This window comes from Artibeus jamaicensis, unplaced genomic scaffold (genome assembly GCF_021234435.1).
Source record: "Artibeus jamaicensis isolate MK-2021 breed Jamaican fruit bat unplaced genomic scaffold, CSHL_Jam_final contig_332, whole genome shotgun sequence".
Classification (NCBI taxonomy): domain Eukaryota; kingdom Metazoa; phylum Chordata; class Mammalia; order Chiroptera; family Phyllostomidae; genus Artibeus; species Artibeus jamaicensis.
Window position 1 is genome coordinate 25047539 of NW_026521788.1, and position 23033 is coordinate 25070571.

The 23033-nt window shown below is 39.6% G+C and overlaps 1 protein-coding gene and 2 pseudogenes across 8 annotated transcripts in view; 1 reads left to right on the top strand and 2 right to left on the bottom strand.

Annotated features, from left to right (window-relative positions):
- The window catches only part of USP54 (ubiquitin specific peptidase 54), a 159333-nt gene that overhangs the window by 102390 nt on the left and 33910 nt on the right, over positions 1-23033 (bottom strand). The window lies entirely within an intron of this gene.
- LOC119061213 (macrophage-capping protein-like) lies at positions 1733-2778 on the bottom strand (annotated as a pseudogene).
- LOC119038141 (destrin-like) lies at positions 21058-21534 on the top strand (annotated as a pseudogene).

A 23033-nucleotide genomic window follows, 5' to 3' on the forward strand; every position in this document is an offset into this window, starting at 1 on the left:
ATATGAGTTGATTTTTTAAAAGATTTAATTAAGATTTGCCCTGGCTGGTGTAGCTCAGTGGATTGAGTGCGGACCTGCGAACCAAACAACTGCGGTTCAATTCCCAGTCAGGGTAATACAGGGTGCAGCCAAGGGGGGACCCCCCAAAAAGATTTGGAATGTTGTCCAGAATTCAAAGTGTATAGGAATATTGGAGAGACATATAAGATGTCCTCACCCCCCCCCAGGGGGAAGGGATCAATAGAACAGGGCCACTGAGAGTTGTTTTGCATAGCAACAATTTTGCAGCTAACCTCTGGAATGATTATTTAACATATCTATAACCTTTAACTGGTTTCAGAGATACGTTAAATAGCTGTGGCCAAGCTTTGAGCCAGGGAGAAGGGCTTAACCGAGACCTGGCAGCTATTGAAGGGAGAGCCACGCGGCGCTCAGGGGAGTGAAAGAGTACCACTCGGCTTTGCCAGAATGGACATCCCTGCAGTCAGATGAAAGAGAGAGCCATGCAGTTTCAGCAAAGTAAGGATCCCCTCTTGGCCAGGTGAAGGGAGAGCCACGAGGTTTGGGGCAGAGTGAGGACCCCTGCAGTCACGTAGGAAAGAGCCACGTGGTTTCAGCAGAGTGAGGACCCCCTCTTGGTGAGGTGAAAGAGGGAGCCACGTGGTTTTGGCAAAGTGCGCACCCCCTCTTTTCCAGGTGAAAGGGAAAACCACACAGCTTTGCCAGAATGGAGATCCCTGCAGCCAGGTGAAGAAGATACATGCTTTTGGTGGAGTGCGAACTCCTGCAGCTTTGGTAGAAGAGGCCCACGCGGCTTTGAGGTGCCCCTTTGGCCACGTGGCCTGGAAAGCAAGAGAGACTTTGACTGGAACTGGGTACAAAGAACTCTTGCCAGTGGACCATGAGAGGGTACCACAATACTTTGGATTAACTCAAGATCCTGCCTGACACAGCTGACAATACCAGCGGCCTCAAACACAGACATGTGCTCTTTTCCTGATTTACTGTACCGGAGTTGGGACAGTGGGAGAAGGGAGCGCTGTGTGGGTGTAGGTGTATACCCTAAAGGACTTTGATATTTTAGTGGAGGCGTTACGCCTGAATAGCATTAAATAAACATTTTGTTTCCTTTTCACAAATCTCTGGCATTAAGAGATGTCTTTCCAATTGGCGGCAGACAGAAGAGCCCAGTAGATATTAATATTCTGTCTTTGGGAGGAACCCCTGTTCTGTAGCAGTTTTTGGCATCCCTAGGTGGGCCAAATATTGCCCCCTGCCCCGGACCTCTTGTTCGGTAACAAGGGCACATGCCTGGGTTGCAGGCCAGTTCCCAGCAAGGGATGCATGAGGGGCAACCATCCATTGACATTTCTCTCCTTCCCTTCCCCTCTAAAGATACATAAAAAAAATCTTTAAAAAATATTTAATTAAGATTTATTGGTAATATTAAATAGAGGTAGGCCATGCCCAAAACTATTTAAGCTCTTACATTTTAAAATATACTATACTAAAGTATTCCTTTGGCAACAAGAAAGTACCAAAAAAAATTTTTTAAGAAAAAAAAAATTATTCCTTTCCTTTTACTAACATTAGCACTTTTGGGGGGCAAGGGAGCACTTGTCTCCTTTATTGAACATCTGTAGGGGCACCTTGGCACTGACCAGGCAGCAGGAGGAAAAGCAATTGGTGGGAGGTGGGGGGTGGGCACGGGGAATGCAGGGAGATGCCCCTTTCATTTCCAGTTCTTGAAGAATTGCTTGAAAATGGGACTCTGATGGTTCTAGAGCAGCATCTCTACCTGAGTATTTGGGGCCAATGGCATGCAGGAGATGAAGTCCTCAGCCACCTGGAGGGCTGCCTGCCAATCCTCCTAATTAGCTTTGTACCCCTTCCTGATACAAATCTTGCCACAGAGCCCATTGTCCAGCACAAAGCAGTCATCAGGTTATCAGCAACTCAAGGGCAAAAGAGCTAGAGTCCCACACTTGTGTCAGGTTCATCTGTCCAGTGGCATACAGAGCCACAGCCTGAGCACTAGTCTGATCACCTGTGAAGTCTTCCTCAGGGTTGCCCTTTTTCAGAGTAGGGGCCCGGGACCTGCATCATCTCAGCAGGCTCCTCCCCATCAGTGACAGTCTCCATGGCCTGGAGACTGTCATGTCTCCTCACTGCTCACTGCTCCATGGCTGCTCACTATCCTGGATGGCAAGGCCAGATCCTGTGCCTCGTTGTACTCCAGGATGTTAGACTTCCTGCCACACCAGGCAAAGATGTTCTGGCCCAGGTCCGGGATGAAGCAGTCTCCTTTGCTGAAGCTCTCCCAGCTCAGTGCCTGCTCAGTGGCATATACGTTCTTCCCCTTCACCTGGTAGAGTTTCCTGATGTCATCTGGGGTGGCCCCTGGGGAAATTTTGTGAAATGCTGGCTGCACTCCACCTTCCAGGTCCATGAGGCCCCTCAAGAAGTAGCTCAGGAAGTGGCTGGACTCAATGACCTACACCTTTTGGTACTGTACAGGCTGCTCCCCCAGCAGGGTGTTGAAGGGCACAACCAGCACAATGAAGGCCCCCTGCTCATCCAGGTATGGCTGCTGACCTATTCACAGGTGTAGGTGGGAGAGCTCTCCCCAGCCATCATGCAGCTCTAGGTAGGAGTCTCTGAGAAGAAAACGCCCTGGTTCTCACAGGCCACCAGGAACCACCTTTAGCTTCTCCACTTGCCACGTGTGTAGGCAGTGGCCGAGAATGGAGAATAGCTCTGGGGAATCAATGTGTACATGCTGTTCCCGGATCTTTGCAAAACTCTGCTTCCTCCTAGCCTCCAACATTAGCATTCTTAACTAAGGTCTAGTGCTGGGTGGGGATGATAAAAGTATGAAACACAGGATCTCTACTGATTAGTGCTAAGTACAAAGAAAGAATGTGCAAATATCAAGGTCAAACTCTCCAAGTCATTAAGAGATAGATGGTTGTATATTTATTGTGGAACTAATCAAAGAGCTAAACATAAGAAAAGTAACATGAAATCCAACGGCAGCTAAGATTAAAGAGGTGGGGACTTCTGGCCAAGATGGAGGCATAGGGAGATACACTGTGCCTCCTCACACAACCAAAAGAAGGACAACAACAATTTAGAAACAAAATAACAACCAGAACTGACAGAAAATTGAACTGTATGGAAATCAGATAGCCAAGGAGCTGAAATAGAAACATTCATCCAGACAGGTAGGCAGGGCAGAGTGAGGCAGCAGAGTGGAGAGGCGTCGAGGCAAAAAAGCAGTGGTACAGTGCGTGCAAGGCACCTGGATGTGCAGGAAGCAGCTGGCAGACGCAGCGAGGCAGCGATTGTGAAGCGGGGCACTGAGCACAAGGCAGCCGGCTGACTGGGCGGTCCCACATTCTCAGCAGATAAACCTCACAAAACCGGGGAGTGAGATGGACTGCGCAACCCAGGGTACCAGCGCCATGAAACAAAGCCTCCCATCACTAAAAACACCTGTGGGGGTTGAGGTGCAGGGAGAGACTCCCAGCCTCACAACAGAGTTTGTTGGAGAGACCCACAGGATCCTAGAATGTATGCAAATCCACCCACTCAGGAATCAGCACAAGAAAGGCCCGGTTTGCTTGGGGCAAGCGGTGGAAGGGACTGAAATCTGACAGAGAGCAGAGGAAGCACCATTGTTCCCTCTCTGACCTTGCCCCACATACAGCGTCACAACACAGTGACTGGGTCTCCCCACCCTGGTGAACACCTAAGGCTCTGCCCCTCACTACACAACAGGCACAAGACAAAAAAAAAAAAGGCCCAAACAGAAGAACAGGTCAAAGCTTCAGAAATAATACAACTAAGTGACCAAGAGACAGCCAATCTATCAGATGCATAGTTCAAAGCACTGGTGATCAGGATGCTCACAGAACTGGTTGAATTTGGTTGCAAATTAGATGAAAAAATGAAGACTACGCTAAGTGAAATGAAGGAAAATGCACAGGGAAACAATAGCAATGGGAAGAAAACTGGGACTCAAATCAGTGGAGTGGACCAGAAGGAAGAAAGAAACAACCAAACAGAAAAGAATGAAGAAACAAGAACTCAAAAAAATGAGGAGAGGCTTAGGAACTTCCAGCACATCTTTGAACATTCCAACATCCAAATTATAGGGGTACCAGAAGGGGAAGAGGAAGACCAACAAGTGGAAAACTTATTTGAACAAATAATTAAGGAGAACTTCCCCAATCTGGCAAAGGAAATAGGCGTCCAGGAAGCTCAGAGAGTCCCAAAGAAGGTGGAAGGCACATCATAATTACATTAGCTAAGCTTTCATTTAGAATGGAAAGGCAGATAAAGTGCTTCTCAGAAAAGGTCAAGTTCAAGGAGTTTATCATCACCAAGCCCTTAATTATATGAAATGTTAAAGGGACTTACCTAAGAAAAAGAAGATAAAAAATATGAACAGTAAAAAGACAGCAAACTCACAGTTATTAACAACCACACCTAAAACAAAAGCAAACTAAGGAAACAACTAGAACAGGAACAGAACCACAGAAATGGAGATCACATGGAGGGTTAGCAACAGGGGAGTGAGAGGAGGAGAGAGGGGGAGAAGGTACAGAGAATAAGTAGCATAGACGGTAGGAAGAAAATAGGGGGAGGGCAAGAATAGTATGGGAAATGTAGAAGCTAAAGAACTTATGACACATGGACATGAACTAAAGGGGCAGAATGTGGGTGGAAGGGGGTATGAAGGGTAGAGGGGAATGAAGGGGGGAAATGGGACAACTGTAATAGCATAATCAATAAAATATATTTAAAAAATAAAAATAAAAAGATTAAAGAGGTGGGAGATAGCAAAGTGGGAAAATCTATAAAATGGAAAGATACATACTTGCTTTCCATTGGTGGGTACAGGATAGTTAACATTTAACATGTACAGTCAATAGAGTTGGTATGGGGCAACAACATAACAATGAGGAGTCCTGGTTCGGGTGGTTAAGTAGTAGGTAGGTAGATAGGCATCAGCAGAGTAGAAACCATAGGCCAGGTGTGTAAGATGTTTAGGAGGGTGGAGAGCCACTGGTGCCTAGCAACAGGCAAAACTATGAGCCCTTGCACAACCACTCCCATAAATATTAACCCCTGGAGATGACATCTACATCTCAGCTGTGTTTCCTCTCCAGATCCAGAAAAAAAGCACACTCAGATAGAGCAACACCGTGGCTGACATCAGGACCAGCTGCATTGCTAATGACCCTCTGCCCTGGTGCCAACCAATCAGTGAAAACCACAACCTTGAGGGGACACACCTGTAAAAACTGATGAATATTCTATTGAGATCCTCCCCTGAGAACTCCAGATAAAAGCCCTTAAGACAGGGACACCCCCTCCCTGTTCACATGCATTCTCTTTTTCCTTTTCCAGAACACAATCACACCTTTCCTTCCTCTTTCATATTTCAAGGTACGTATCTCTCTTTTCTCTCTCTCCCTCCCTCCCCCCTAAGTGCCAAGGGCCCTTCTTTTGCCTCTGTAATACATTTCCTAAACCCATTTCTTCTACAGCTCACTAATTCTACCTCTGTGGCTCTCTAAATAAACTCATATTATAGTTTGAGTCTTGGGTCAGAATTTTTTCTTAAGCAGAACTCGAGTACCGAAGTTGCTGAACCAAGGTCTAACACCTGGTGCTGTTTTGCTGACAATAGTTATGACTCAGAAAGGTCTGGAAAGGGTAATTACTGACATACCCAGGGTATGTTAGCTTGGATGCACAAAAACAATGAACAGGGGTTGTTTAAGGTAAAGATTAGCCCTTTCTAAGGAAGCTGGACTTGTCTACCCATCATGACCTGCCCTGTTAGGAATTTACAATCATATCCTGTGTGACTACTATTAGTCACTGGGCTTGTCAGGCCTGCCACGTAGTCCTTTTTCCATCCACACACCGAAGCCTGGAAATACATAAAAATCCTACAGATAACCCTACGAAGAACTTAGGGAAGAATGTTCACGTGTCCAGACCACCTAAATTTATTATCTAGACCACTGGACAGCTAACAGATTACCATCTCAGACCAATCCAGAGGCTAAGAATATAGGACTTATTCTTAAGAACGTATTTTTCACTATAAGAACACTTAACTTTCCTTTTTTCTTCAGAACATTCAAGAGGTTAGTTACCTGGTAGTGTTTTTTATTTGCAAATCCTAAGACCCTTGAATAAAACTTTATGATTTGTTCACTTTAGCAAAGCCTCCTGTTTCATTTGTGCTCAGTATAGAGTTGACCTATTTAGCCCTGATTGGTGTGGCTCAGCGGGCATCCTCCCACAAAACAAACAGCTGCTGGTTCGATTCCCGGTCAGGACACATGCCTCGGTTGCAAGCCAGGTTCCCGGTTGGAAGCATGGGAGAGGGAACTGATCCATGTTTCTCTCCCTCTCTTTCTCTCTCCTTACCCCTCTCTCTAAACACAATAAATAAAATTTTTAGATTTTGAGAGTTCCAGCCAATATGGAGGCATAGGTAGAAACAGTTTGCTTCCTCACACAATCAAAAGAAGAAGGATAACAACCAATCTAAAAACAATAAACCACAAGTGCCAGAATATCAGACTTCATGGAACTCTGACAACCAAGGAGTTAAAACATTCACCCAGACCAGTAGAAGGGGTGGAGACAGGAGATAGGCAGCAGAGGGGAGATGAAGTACAGCAAGGCAGCAGACCAGACAGGTGAGGCGGGGCTGGATGAGAGGACTTGTGACAAGGCAGCAGACCTCGAAGGTGAGGCAGAGCTGGCTGAACAGGAAACTGAAGACTCAAAGCTGCCTGTAAACTACTGCAGGGTGTAGCCACAGTGGGAGAAACTCCCAGTCTCACACAAGAGCTCGTGGGAAAGTGAGGCTAGAGCAGAACAAGAGAGTGGCATTATTTCCTCCCTGACCCCTACCATACAGGTAGGGCCAAAATGCAGCAAAGAGGGTTGCCCCACCCCCTTACAACAAAACAGGTATGCCAAGACAAAGAAATATGGTCCAAATGAAAGAACAAATCAAAACTCCAGAAAAAGAGCTAAGTGATGAGGAGATAGCCAACCTGTTTGATGCAGAGTTCAAAACACATCCTGGTAATCAGGATGCTCACAGAACAGCATGCTCATTGAGCTTGGTCGCAAAATGAGAGAAGAAATGAAGGCGACACAGAGTAAAATAAAGCTAAATGTACAGGGAACCAAGAGTGATGGGAAGGAAACCAGGACTCAAATCGATGATTTGGAACAAAAGGAAGAAATAAGCATCCAACCAGAAAAGAATGAAGAAACAAGAATTCAAAAAAATGAGGAGGCTTAGGAACCTCCAGCACATCTTTAAACATTCCAACATCCAAATTATAAGGGTACCAGAAGGGGAAGAGGAAGAGCAACAGTGGAAAACTTATTTGAACAAATAATGAAGGAAAAATTCCCCATTCTGGCAGAGGAAAGAGACTTCCAGGAAGTCCAGGAAGCTCAGAGAGTCCCAAAGAAATTGAACCCAAGGAGGAACACACCAAGGCACATCATAATTAAGTTATCCAAGATAAAAGAGAAGGAGAAAATCTTAAAAGCAGTAAGATGAAAGGAGACAGTTACCTACAAAGGAGTTCCCATAAGACTACTAGCTGATTTCTCAAAAGAAACCTTACAAGCAAGAAGAGGCTGGAAAGAAGTATTCAAAGTCATGACAGGCAAGAACCTACATAGAAGATTACTCTATCCAGCAAAGCTATCATTTAGAATGGAAGGACAGATAAAGTGCTTCTCAGATAAGGTCAAGTTAAAGGAGTTCATCATCACCAAGCCCTCATTCTATGAAATGTTAAAGGAACTTGTCTAAGAAAAAAAAAATATCCAAAATACAAATAGTAAAATGACAACAAACTCACCACTATCAATAACCAAACCTAAAAAAACAAAAACAAAAATGAACTAAGCAAACAATTAGAACAGGAACAGATTCACAGAAATAGAGATCACATGGAGGGTTATCAGTGAGGAGGGGGTGGGAGGAGAATAGGGGAAAAGGTACAGGTTATAAGCACAAATGGTAGGTAGAAAATAGACAGGGGGAGGTTCAAGAATAGCGTGGGAAATGCAGAAGCCAAAGAACTTGTGTGTATGACCCATGGACATGAACTAAGGTGGGGGAATGCTGGTGGAAAAGGTGGTATGCAGGGTAGAGGGGGATAAAGGGGAGAAAAAAATGGGACAACTGTAATAGCATAATCAATAAAATATATTTAAAATTAAAAAACAGGTTAACTAAAACAATGCAATGAAAATCAAAACCATGATACCTCTTCACACCTAATATGGCTATAACCAAAAAGACATATTAGTAAGTGTTGACATGATGTGGAGAAACTGAACCTTCCTACACTGCTCATGTAAATGTAAAACAGTGCAGCCACTTTTGAAAATAGTCTGGCAAATGGCCAAAAGATTAAACGGAGTTACCATATGACCCATCAATTCCACTACATATGTGCCTAAGAGAAACTAAAACTGTTAACTCAAAACTTATACAAAAAATGTGCATAGCAGCATTATTCATAATAGCCAAAAAGTGGTAATTCAAATGTACATCAACTGATAAACAAAATATGGTTATTCATACTATGGAATATTATTGAGTCATAATAAGAGTGAAGTATAATCACCAAGCCCTTATTATATGAAATGTTAAAGGGACTTATCTAAGAAAAAGAAGTTAAAGAAACATGAACAGTGAAAGGACAACAAACTCACAGTTATTAACAACCACACCTAAAACGAAAGCAAACTAAAAGGACAGCTAGATCAGGAATGGAAACATAGAAATGAAGATCTCAAGGAGGGTTAGCAACAGGGGAGTGGGAGGAGGAGAAGGGGGGAGAAGGTACAGAAAATAAGTAGCATAGACAGTAGATAGAAAATAGAAGGGGGGGGGCAAGAATAGCATGGGAAATATAGAATCTAAAGGACTTGAGACACATGGTCATAAACTAAAGGGGGGGTAATGGTGGGGATGGGGGGTAGGGTGGAGGGGAATGAAAGGGGGAATAGAACAACTGTAACAGCATAATCAATAAAAAATTTTAAAAAAAGAATGAAGTATAATACATGCTACAACACTTATGAACCTTGAAAACATTATGCTAAGTGAAAGAAGCTGGTCACAAAAGACCACCTATTATGTGATTTTATATGATTCAAATTATATGACACGTCCAGAATAGGCAAACTATAGAGACAGAAAGTAGATTAGCCTAGGGCTGAGGAAGTGCAAAGAAAATGGAAAGTAACTGCTAATAAGTACAGTGTTTCTTTTGGGGGTGACAGAAATGTTCTAAAATTGATGTGGTAATGAATGTTCACTCTGTAAATAGATCAACAACCATTGAATTGTACATTTTAAATGAGTGAATTGTATGGTTTGTAAATTATATCTCAGTATAGCTGTTATTTTTTTAAATCCATTTTCCTTTTTATAAAACAAGGACACTGTCTGTTTCATGTCTGTGATTTAAATTAGGTCCCCATAAACAACATAGCTGCTGCCACCTGGTAAAACTAGATGGCTTTAGATGCTTGGCAAACGACTTTTGTGCATAAGAGACTGTGAGTAATTTTTTAAAAATACATAAGCAAGGAAAATCAGGCTGTTGGTGCATTCTAGTCTTATTTAATTCTAGTGTCATTTAATTCAGGACAGAATGCAACCACTGTTTCCCTAGCCAAGAAGCCAACAGTGTCCTGTCAGGGTGGCTCAGCTGGCTGGAGCACTGTCCTGTACACCAAAAGGCTGCAGGTTTGATCCCGGGTCAGGGCACGTGCAGGAGGCAACCAATCAATGTTTCTCTCTCACATCAATGTTTCTCTCTCTCTCTGTCTCTGTCTCTCTCTTAAATCAATAAACATATTTAGGGTTAGGATTTTTAAAAAAGAACTAATTAAAAAAAAAAAAAGAGTAAGCCAAAAGTACAACTGTTACACATATGCACAAAGTGGATAGGCGCAGATAAGTCACTTTGACACAAATAAGGTTGAAAATGCCACCAGAATGGCACAGCAGCAAAAGTCAGAGTACACGTCTTGTGTTTGGCTGAAAAGACAGAACAGATGAACAAAGCAGGCTGAAGTGATACTTGCTGGGCACACCATTTGCTAAATAATTACAAACATTCCCCCACATATCTGTAGAAATCCTTCCTGTTACTTTTTGGGCATCTTTCCCTAGAATACTCACTCAGAAGCTGACTTAAAACCATCTGTTTGATAAACAATCTGAGAACACAGAAAACAGAGCTAATGAATTGTTTGTGGGTAAAAAGGGAGCCAAAGTAAAGGAGGAGGGGGAATGAGCCAGTATTTACCTTCATTTAAAAAATTTAAACACCACTGCTGAGTTAGTGATTTAAACTTGGGGGTCGGGGGTTCATCATGACAGAATCATATTAGAGAGAGAGGAAGGGATAGAGAGAGAGAATCATTGATTTGTTGTTCCACTTATTTATGCAATCATTGGTTGCTTCTTGCATGTGCCCGTCCGGGGATCAAACACAGCTTTGGTATATAGGGAGGATGCTCTAACCAACTGAGCTATCGGGCCAAGGTAGAAATTGGCGTTTTGTGCCAATATATTTTCTTGGAAATATATTGCAAAAGAGCAAAAATCTTAAATGTGAAGTTCACAGAAAAAAAGAGATGGACAGTAAAGACAGGAAAAATGTCTATCACATTCATAATTAGAGAAATGAAAAGATGCCTTATTGGTGTGGCTCATTTGAATTGAGTACCAGCCTATGAACTGGAAGGTCACTGGTTTGGTTCCTGGTCAGGGAACATGTCTGGGTTGCAGGCCAGATATCTGGTTGAGGGTGTGCAAGAGGCAACCAATCAAAGAATCTCTCACACACTGATGTTTCTCTCCCTCTTTTTCTCCCTCCCTTTCCCTTTCTCTAAAACTAAAAATAAATAAAATGTTCAAAAAAAAAGAAATGCAAAAGAAAAATACATGTCATCTTTCAGATCCGATTGCCAAATATTTAAAAGCTGAATAAGGTGACAGTGTGTAGAGGGGTAAATTCTCATTCACTCTTGGTAGGCACAAAGTAAATTTGGCAGTATTTCTCAATTTTAAATGCTTATACCCTTTGTTTTAACAATTTCTTAAAATTAAAGATAAATATACAAGGAAATTTCTAGCTACCCTGTTTGTGATAAATAAAAACTAAATATCTGTCAAAAAAAGACTGGTTAAATATGGTAAATATCATTTGGGGAATACTTACAGATGAAATGATATGTATAGGATTTATTTCAAGATTATCATGGGTGACTAGGGTAGATAGTAGGGGGAGTATAAATGAAGCACAATTGACCGTATATTTAAAAATTCATGAAGCTAGTGATGGGTACCTGTGGGTTCATTATACTCTTTTCCTTACTTTGTGTATGTTTGAAACTTTCTTTAAAAAAATATAAATATATGGACCTGGCTAGTGTAGCTCAGTGGATTGAGTGCGGGCCTGAGAACGACACGATCACGGTTCAATTCCCAATCAGGGCACATGCCTGGGTTGCAGGCCAGTTCCCAGCAGGGTCCCCATGAGAGGCAACCATACATTGATATTTCTCTCCTTCTCTCCTTCCCTTCCTCTCTAAAGGTAAATAAATAAAATATTTTTTAAAAAGTAAATATTATATATAAATATATGAAATAATCTCATTGAAAGGAGTAGAAGATAAAGGTACTGAACTAAGTAACTTTAGAAAATGACTGGAGTCAATAAGACTAAAGGCACAAGGAACTACACATTAGCACTTTAGCTAATAAAGCCGTTTCCCACATGTGTACAGGTTAACAATTCTGAAATCACTACACATGTATACAGGAACTGAACAATTAAGTAAATGAATGACAGATGATGGAAGGTTTCTCACTTTTGAAATGAGAAGTTACAGATAAACAGAGAACAGGCTAAAATTATTCACTTGGTAATGACTTGGAGTTAGAATATGAAGTTGTCTCCTATTAGTAAAGATACAGATGGGTACATCTGGAAATATTTATAGATATATAAATATAAATATAAATATAAATATAAATATAAATATAAATATAAATATAAATATAAATATAAATATAAATATAATATAAATATAAATAAAAAAAAAAAAAAAAATATAAATATAAATATAAATATAAATATAAATATAAATATAAATATAAATATAAATATAAATATAAATATAAATATAAATATATTTATTTGCTCTGTCAGCTGAGAGTTCTTAGAATCAATGATGCCCCGGCTGTAACAAGTGCACTCAAAATTGAGAGCTTAGTTTGTAATACCATCCTTCAATAAAAGGAACGAAGGTTCCCAGGAAAAATGACTGATTCTAGAACAAGGACAAGAAATACATGAGATATATGGAGCATCTTCTAATGTCAGGAAGTAAGGAAATGCAAAAAAAAACAAAACAAAAATCCAAAATTGATAGAGACATATCAAAGAACACAGGAGACAATAAAAGGAACTCCCAGTGACCAATTTAAAGAAAAAAAAGTAATACTGAATTATAACCTAAGATATGAATATCTATCAACTCATGCTGATATCAAAAACATTAAATATATAAATGGGGAAGATAAACAAATGTCACTTGCAGAAGAATTCCAAATAATTTATACAGTTACTTCACCTCAAACATGGGGAACATGAATCCCTCACCTTAAGTGTGGGCTGTGACTACAAAATTCCTTCCAAAGAATATAGATAGAATGGAAGAGGGGTAGGGGAAGGACAATTTTAGTGGACACACTCAGCCAGGTGATCAAGGTCATTATCAACAAAGATAAACATGTTGATAATATGTACCCTTGATATGATGTGATGAGAATGACACTCTATTTCTGTGACTTTCTACCCAAAAACTCATAACCCCAGTCTAATCATAAGAAAAATATCAGATAAATTCCAGTAGAGGGGCTTCCTATAAATAGTGTACTTGATCAGTATTCCTCAAAGCTGTCAAGGTCATCATAAACAAGGCAAATCTGAGAAATTGTCACAGCCAAGAGAAACAATAAAAATCAGTAGTAAATTTTTAAAAAATCACACACAAAAGAAAAAACTAGATAACACAGGAAAAATAAACCACATGCAAACAATACATAGTATATCCAGTGCTCCAAAAATATATATCCCAGTGAAATACTCTTTTATAGGAATTAGACCAGATCATGGTAAATTATATTCAAAATATATATTTTTTAAATCTTAACACAAAGAGAATGGTTTAGGGACTATCATTACATTTTTATTAAGTACTCACTTTTTCTTGTGCAAAGACAGGAGAACTAAGAGGGCATTTGAACTTACCCTTAGAATCAGAAGAAAAAACATAAAGATCCCAAGGTTCAGAGAAGTTAAGCATGATAATGCTTATGTGGTTATATATTTAATAATATAGTCCCTACAAACTGTGTAAGTAAGCAGAAATTTGGTATATTTTGAATACATTAGAAAAGGTTGCTATGTAAAGGATTGTTGATGAATTATTTTTAAAAGCAAAATTCCTTTTAATTTCTTTTATAAATTTGATGCCCACATTAAAAATAATTAAAATATTTAAAGAGCAATAGGAATGAATGAAGCAGGAAGGAATGAGGTAAGACTATTAATTCTATTTGATCTTAAGATATTCTAATAAGAGAATTCTACACTGAACGTCCTACCTACTCATGGGTTATATCTTATCTATTTTAATTCATTAAATACTTACTGAGCATCTACTGTAAGCCAGACATAATGCTAATATTAGAAATGCAATGATGACTAAAATCATGGGACCCTTAAAGTGTTCACTGTCTAATAAGGGAGAAAGCATAACTATAACAGAGATATGAACAAAGTCCCTTGAAAAGCCTGAAAAGGCTTTCCAGAGGAAGTAATATGTGAATTGGGTTTTAACACTGTTGTATAAGAATTTAATAAGAATTTGCCCTGGCTGGTGTGGCTCTGTGGATTGAGTGCCGGACTGTGAAGCAGAGGGCTCTGGTTTGATTCCCTGTCAGGGCACATGCCTGGGTTGCAGGCCAGGTTCCCCAGTATGGGGAGCACAAGAGGCAACCACACACTGATGTTTCTCTCCCTGTCTTTCTCCCGTCCTTCCATTCTGTCTGAAAATAAATAAATAAAATCTTTAAAAAAAAAGAATTTCATAAGAATTTAACACTGTTGCATAATACAAATTTGACCCTGTTCCTCAGAAGGAAGCCTCTAAGCTTTCGAAGTTTCCCAAGTGATATATCTTTGTTGTGCATCATGGGCCCTTCCAGCCACACTAAGTTTGTGCTAACCAGGTGACTCACTAACTGCAATAAATGTATGTACTCTAAGATACTAATAATAAGGAAAACTGAGTGTGGCAGTATATGGGAACTAGTGGGCCCCCATATACTTTCAGGATGGGGACTGGCTCTGTTGGAAAGACCAACCATGTTATTAGAGCAGAGGTGTCAAACTCATTTCACCAGGGACCACATCAGCTTCATGGTTGCCTTCAAAGGGCCAAAATAATTTTAGGATTGTATGCATGTAACTACTCCTTAACTGTTAAGAACTTGAAATTACATTCAGCCCTTTGAAGGCAATAGCGAGGCTGATATGGCCCCCGATGAAAATGAGCTTGACACCCCTGGATTAGAGCATTGGAAATTTGAGCCACATGGTATCAGCCTGCCCTCTGTGGAGTAGAGAAAGACTGAAGACTGGGTCCGGTTGTGTGGCCAATAATTGAATCAATCATATCTACATAAAGAAGGCCCAGTGAAAACTCCGAATACTGAGCTGGTGGTCTTCCCTGTTTGGTAACAGACAATGATGTACTGGGAGAGTGACACAGTCTGAGGACACAGAAGCCTTATTTTCCGGACTGTACTAGAGGCATAGGCCCTTGCATCTCTCCCTCTTGCTGGTTCAGATTTGTAACCTTTTGCTATAATAAAACTGCAATCTTCCCTCCCCTTTATTTTAAAGAGACAGAGAAAAATCAATTTGTTGTTCCACTTATTCATGCATTCATTGGTTGCTTCCTGCACGTGCCCTGACCAGGGATGGAACCTGCAACCTCGATGTATCCAGACGACACTACCAACTGAGCTACTGGCACAGGGCAAAACAGTATTCTTAAGTATAGCACCTTCCTGACTTCTGTGAATTGTTCTAGCAAACTATCATGCCTGAGGTGGTCTGAGGAATTCCTGAATTTTAGCTAGTTGGTCAGAAATGCAGGTGGCTTCAAGACTCCCAAACCTGTGGTTGGTGTCTAAAGTACAGGCAGTCTTGGAGGAAACTATTATTAACCTTAACCTGTGAAATTTGAGCTAACTCTGGTTAATATCATAACAGCATTGCCAATACCTTAGAAGAAGTAGTTTAAAAAAGAATTTACAAAGTTATTCATCACAAAGTACAGAACATATCAATACAATGGAACGTTAATTAACCATGAAAAAATTTTGTAGATATTTATTGACATGAAGATATAATCATCATACTCCTTATTTAACTTCCCCTGAGATCCAGACTTGTATATTCAATTTACTACTGAACATTTCCACTCAGCTGTCTATTAGGTATCTCAAACCTAACATGTCCAAAAGAAAAAACATCTTGATTCTCAGCATATATACCCCAATCAGCTTCTCCATACTCTTCCCTATCTTAGTAAATAGTACTACTGTTAACTCATTTGTTCAGACCCAAATTGAAGACATACTTCAATAACTTCCTTCTTTCTCTAACCCCTCACCAATCCATCAGCAAGTCTTATTGGTGCTACTCTTAAAACATATCCCTTGTCACCACCTCCACTGCCACTATCCTAACAAAGTCACCTAGGATATTGCCTCCAAGACTGCCAATCCTTCTATCTGTTCTCCTTGCTTTCATTGCAATCACTTCTTCACACAACAACCAGAATATTTTCAAAAGAAATCAATGTCATTACTCCACAGAAAATACTCCAATGTCTTCTCATTACATTCTGAATAAACTCTAGATTACTAATCTTAAATCTCTCATTATCTAGCCTGTACTTCTCTCAAAATTTTCATCTATTTTTTAAAAATAGATTTTGATTATACTATTACAGTCCCAATTTTTCTCCCTTTGCCCCCCTCTAACTGGTACCCCCCTTCCCTCCAGCAATAACCCCCCCTTAGTTCATGTCCATGGGCTGTGCATATAAGTTCTTTGGTTTCTCCATTTCCTATACTAGTCTTTTTTTTTTTTTTAAAGATTTTATTTATTTATCTTTAGAGGGGAAGGGAAGGAGAGAGGGAGAGAAACATCAATGTATGGTTGCCTTTCATGCGTCCCCTGCTGGGAATTGGCCTGCAAGGAACTGGTCTGCAACCCAGGCATGTGCCCTGACTGGGAATCGAACCGCGATTGTCTGGTTCGCAGGCCCGTGCTCAATCCACTGAGCTACACCAGCCAGGGCTCCTATACTAGTCTTAACATCCCCCCGTCTATTTTGTACCTAGCAATTATGCTTAATCCCTGTGCCTTTTCCCCCACTGTCCCCTTTCCCCCTCACAGCGATCCCCATATCTATGATTCCATTCCTGTTCTGGTTCTTTGCTTAGCTTGCTTTTTTTTAGATTCAGTTGTTGATAGTTGTGAATTTGATGCTATTTTAATGTTCATAGTTTTGACCTTCCTCTTTTTCTTAAATAAATCCCTTTAACATTTCATGTAATAATGGCTTGGTGATAAACTCCTTTAGCTTTACCTTTTCTGCCCTTTATCTGCCCTTTCATGATAGCTTTCCTGGATAGAGTAATCTAAATTGTAGGTCCTTGCTTTTCATCACTTCTTGCCAGAGCCTGCACACTTGCTTTGAAAACACTTCTTGCCTGAACACTTGCTTTTAGAAATCAGCTGACAGTCTCATGGGAACTCCTTTGTATGTAACTCTCTGCTTTTCTCTTGATGCTTTTAAGATTCTCTCTTTATCTTTAAACTTTGGTATGTTAATTATGATGTGTCTTGGTGTGGTCCTCTCTGGATCAAACTTATCTGGGATTCTCTGTACTTCCTGGATTTGTATGTCTATTTCCTTCACCAAATTAGGAAAGTTTGCTTTCATTATTTTTTCAAATAAATTTTGAATTTCTTGCTCTTCCTTTTCTCCTTCTGGCATCCATATGATTCAGATGTTGGTATGTTTGGAGATGTCTTCATTGTTTGAATTATTATTTTTTTCTTCCTGTTTTGGTTAAATGCTTATTTCTTCCTTATATTCCAAATCATTGCTTTGAATTGCAGCTTAATCCCCTCCACTGTTGGTTCCCTGTAGATTTTTCTTTATTTCATTTAGTGTAACCTTCTTTTCTTCCTAGATCTTTTTTATTTTGTTCCTGTACTAAATGAGTTCTTTGAGCAACCTGATCACCAGTGTTTTGAACTCTGCATATAATAGGTTGGTTATCTCTGTTTTGTTTAGTTCTTTTTCTGGGGTTTTGTTCTCTTCTTCCATTTGGACCATATTTTTTTGCCTCCCCAATTTGTCAGCCTTCCTGTGTCTGTTTCTATGTATTAGGTAGAGCTGCTTTGGCTCCCTGTCTTAGTAGCATGGCCTATTGTAAAAATGGCACCCATCTGGACGAATGTGGCTTCTTTCAATCCTTGATTGTCAGATTTCCATACAGCTCGATTTTCTGATAGTTCTGGGTATGATGTGTTTTAAGATCTAGTTGTAATCATTTCTGTGGTTGTATAAGGAGATGAAGCATGTTTACCTGCACCTCCATCTTCACCAAAAGTCCTCAAAAATTTTCTTTATGACTCTCTACCAATCATTTTTTTTAAATGCCAAGCATGTTCCCATCTCAAGGATTTTTCACTTGCTAATCCACCACTCCATTGAATGGCCAGATCCCCAGCTCTTTGCATAGCCTTTTCTTCCCTTCATTCAGCTCTCTACTTAAATGTTACCATCCTCAAAGGGACCTTACTGAACAACTCATATAAAATTATCACCTGCCATTCTATCTCCTTACTCTGCTTTATTGTTTTCTTGAACTTATCAATACCAGACATTAATTATTATCTACCTTCCCCATTAGAATATAAGCTCCCTAAGGCAGGGACTTCAAGTATCTTGCTTGCTACTATATCTCCATAGTCCAGCAGATGTTATATACATAGTGGGCATACCATAAACATTCATTGAATGAATAAATAATTACGATGTCAGGTGAAAAGAGCAGACTACACCGTATTTTCGAATTTATTTTATTTTTGTAAAATTAAACAAAATGAAATATAAAAGTCGATACACATACAACCCATAGAGCCAATCCTCATTATTCCTGAATTCAATACATGCAAATTTGCTTACTAACTAAAATTTATTTCTTATCTCAACATCAACATTTGCAGCACATTTATAGTCATTCAGGAAACTGCATGAGAATTTACATAAAGACAAAACATTAGAGTCCTCTCACGCACATATTCCCAACTGAGGTCAAACTAGACAATACTTCTACACCTTCTTGTTTCAGCTCTCATTCTGTAAACAAGTGGCCTCTTGGTGGTTTATTTAGTGTCACATTACTCACATTTCTGTGTTTTTGGTTAGTGATTTAACTGTTTAAAATGAAGTGCTGAAGTGCTGGCCTAGCTGGTATAGTTCAGTGGATTAAGTGCGGGCCTGCAAATCAAAGGATCACCAGTTCAATTCCCAGTCAGGGCACATGCCTGGGTTGCAGGCCAGGTCCCCAGCAAGGGATATATGAGAGGCAACCACACATTGACGTTTCTCTTCCTTTCTTTCTCCCTCCCTTCCCTTCTTACTAAAAATAAATAAATAAAATCTTTTTAATTTTTTTTCCAAAAAATGTGCTGAATTGCTGTCTAGTGTTTCTAAGTTCAAGAAAGCTATGATGTGCCTTCCGAAGAAAATACATGTGTTATAGAAGTCTGTAATAAGTGCGGTCATAAATTATAGTTTTTTTGCCATGAGTTCAATGTGAATAAATCAACAATATATATTATATAAAGTGTCTTTACACCAAGGCACATCATAATTACATTAGCCAAGATTAAAATGAAGGAGAGAATCCTAGAAGCAGCAAGAGATAAGGGGACAGTCACCTACAAAGTAGTTCCCATCAGACTGTCAGCAGATTTCTCAAAAGAGACCTTACAGGCAAGAAGGGGCTGGAAAGAAGTATTCCAAGTCATGAAAGGCAAGGACCTACATCCAAGATTGCTCTATACAGCAAAGCTCTCATATAGAATGGAAGGGCACATAAAGTGCTTCCCAGATAAAGTTGAGTTAAAGGAGTTCATCATCACCAAACTCTTACTATATGAAATTTTAAAGGGACTTATCTAAGAAAAAGATTAAAAATATGAATAGTAAAATGACAACAAATTCACAACTATCAACAAATGAACCTAGAAAAAAAAGGAAAACAATGAAAATAAAAACTAAGCAAACAACTAGAAGGGGAACAGAATCAAAGAAATGGACATCACATGGAGGGTTTTCAGGGGAGTAGGAAAAGGGAGGGAAGGTACAGTGAAGGAAGCATATTGTTAGGCATAAAATAGATTAGGAGAAATCAAAAATGGTATAGGAAGCAGAGAACTCAAAGAACTTATATGTACAACCCGTGGACATGAACAAAGGGTGGGGAATGCTGGAGGGTTGGGGGGGTGCAGGGCAGTGGGGAGATAAAGGGGGAAAATTGGGAAAACTGTAATAGCATAATCAATAAAATATACTTGAAAAAGAAATGAAGGACTCGCTAATTGAAATAAAGAACAATTTATAGGGAAACAACAGTAGAGTGAATAAAGCTGAGAATCAAATAAATGATTTGGAACATAAGGAAGCAAGAAACAACCAATCAGTACAACAAGAAGAAAAAAGAATCCAAAAAAATGAGGAAAGTATAAGCAGCCTCTGGGACAACTTCAAGAGGTCCCACAGTCATATCATAGGGGTGCCAGAAGGAGAAGAGAAAGAGCAAGAAATTGGAAATTCACCTGAAAAAATAATGGAAGAAAACTCCCCTAATTTGGTGAAGGAAATAGACATGCAAGTCCAGGAAACAGAGTCCCAAACGGGATGGATGCAAAGAGGCCCACTCCAAGACACATCATAATTAAAATGCCAAAGGTTAAAGGTATAGAGAGAATCTTAAAAGCAGCAAGAGAAAAGTAGTTACCTACAGGAGAGTTCCCATAAGACTCTGAGCTGACTTCTCAAAAGAAACTCTGCAGGCTGGAAGGAACTGGCAAAAAGTATTCAAAGTCATGAAAAGCAAAGACCTACAACCAAGATTGCTCTACCCAGCAAAGATATCATTTAGAATTGAAAGGCAGATAAACAGTGTCCCAGACAAGAAAAAACTAAAGGGGTTCATCATCACAAAACCATTATTAGATGAAATGTTAAAGGGACTTATTTCAAAAAAAGAAGATCAAAATTATGAATAATAAAATGGCAATAAATATATATCTGTCTACAATTGAATCTAAAAAATAAACTAAGCAAACAAGAACAGAAACAACAAACAGAAGAATCATGGATATGGAAAGTATTTTGATGGTTGCCAGCAGTGGGTGTAGGGAAATGGTGGAGAGGTGAGGGGATTAAGAAGTACAAATAGGTTGTTCCAGGAATAGCCATGGTGGTATAAAAGTATAGTATAAGAAACAGAGTAGCCCAAGAACTTAAATGCATGACCCATGGACATGAACAATGGTGTGGGAGGATGCTGAGTGGAAGGGGACAAGGGGGAAAAATTGGAACAACTATAATAGCATAATCAATAAAATATAATAGAGGAGGATTTTCAGCAGACTAGGCATCCATGGACCCTCTCTCCCACGTCCTTGATACTGCCACAGTGAAGACGTTGCAGAACCTATCAATGATGTTAAGGCTCTGGTTATACATGATCAAGTCCCTATCCCTATGAAGTATACACTATAATGGGGGAGACAGGCCTCAGGAGTGCAAGTTCCTGATGAAGTATGTTGCATTTTTTATGACATGAAAGTTAGGAAGTGTTCCACACCAGAAGAAATCAGGAAAGGAAAGAAGGCTGTCATTTTTTGTCTCATTCAGACAAAAAGTACATCATTGTAGAAGGCAAAGAGATCTTGGTTGGACATGTTGGTGTAACTATAACTGATGCTTTCAAGCATCTTGTCTCAATGCTTCCTGAGACTGTTGCCATGCTTTGTATGATGCAAGTTGGAAACCAAGAAATCCAGGAAAGAGTTGATTTTTTTGTGTGTGGGCACCAGAGCTAGCACCTCTGAAAAATAAAATGATCTATGCGAGTGCCAAGGGTGCAATCAAAAAGAAATTCAAGGCATAAAACACAAATGTCAAGCTAATGGGCCAGAAGACCTCAATAGAGCTTGAATTGCCAAACAGCTAGGCGGATCCTTAATTGTAGCTTCTGAAGGATACCTTGTGTAGGTCATCGTTCATTGCCACAAATCAAATGCTTCCATGTTTAATGTTATCCTCTTGCTATGTAAATAAAGCAAATGTAGTTAAGCCACGGTCTCATTGAGGGGAGCTATCTTGTCATCTGTTAAAGTAAATTAAATAGTCTATAAACATGTGCAAACAGTTCTAAATAAATTTAAAATCTAAAGTTTTATTGGTGTAAAATTAAATCCTTATTGGCCAAATGCCTGTTTTAATGAGCTGGCTTGTAAAGATTTTTGCTGAGCTCATGATTTTAAGTAATGCAGCTCACAAAACAGTACAAGGTCCTATGAAGAGAATTATTGCATCTTTGTTAGCCTCAGCAATCAATCACTTTGTTTCCTTAGTATAGAGAATTGGTCATTATCTGGTTATAATACTTGCTCAAATTTTCTATTCTCTCTTGAGCTAAACTGAATAATGGAATATAATTCTCACAACATGTATGTAATAACACTAACTACAGTAAGATTAAATTAGACAGTCTTTTAATTCTATGACACATGTAGTGAAGACTGTCTCAGAATTGCGTACAGTGTAATCAGTGCTGCTCTTGCAAAGCACTATTTCAAGCATGTAATTGAGGTATAGGAAGCAACTCCTCGCACCTGTGGTAAAATCACTTCCTAGTCTGGAGAGTCTCCTGAGAGTGACCTTGCATCTTTACAATCTTGACGTGTCCTCAGGAGAATGTGAAGTATCTTTTAACAACCAATTATAATGCAAATTAGGGCCCCACTGTACTACTCTTTGTTAATGAAAATGACAAAACAATATATTGATAAGCTGGGACACTTGTGATAGCTTTAATTGTGTCTTCTTCAGAACTTAATTCTAACACAATTAAGGTATGGAAGAACATTAGGTATATGTTTACTCTGGGGCCTGGGAGAGCTTCTTTTTTTTTTTTTTTTTTTTTAATTAATTAAATTTATTTATTTTTTTGAATTGATTATGCTGTTACAGTTGTTCTATTCCCCCCTCCATTTCCCTCCACCCTGCCCCCCAACCCCACCATTACCCCCCTTTAGTTTATGTCCATGTGTCTCAAGTCCTTTAGGTTCTATATTTCCCAAACTATTCTTGCCCCCCCCCATCTATTTTCTATCTACTGTCTATGCTACCTGTTTTCTGTACCTTCTCCCCCCCCTCCTCCTCCCATTCCCCTGTTGCTAACCCTCCTTGAGATCTTCATTTCTGTTTCCACTCCTGCTCTAGCTGTCCTTTTAGTTTGCTTTCGTTTTAGGTGTGGTTGTTAATAACTGTGGGTTTGTTGTCCTTTCACTGTTCATGTTTCTTTAACTTCTTTTTCTTAGATAAGTCCCTTTAACATTTCATATAATAAGGGCTTGGTGATGATGAACTCCTTGAATTTGGTCTTATCTGAGAAGCACCTTATCTGTCCTTCCGTTCTAAATGAAAGTTTTGCTGGGTAGAGCAATCTTGGTTGTAGGTTTTTAGATTTCATGACTTGGAATATTTCT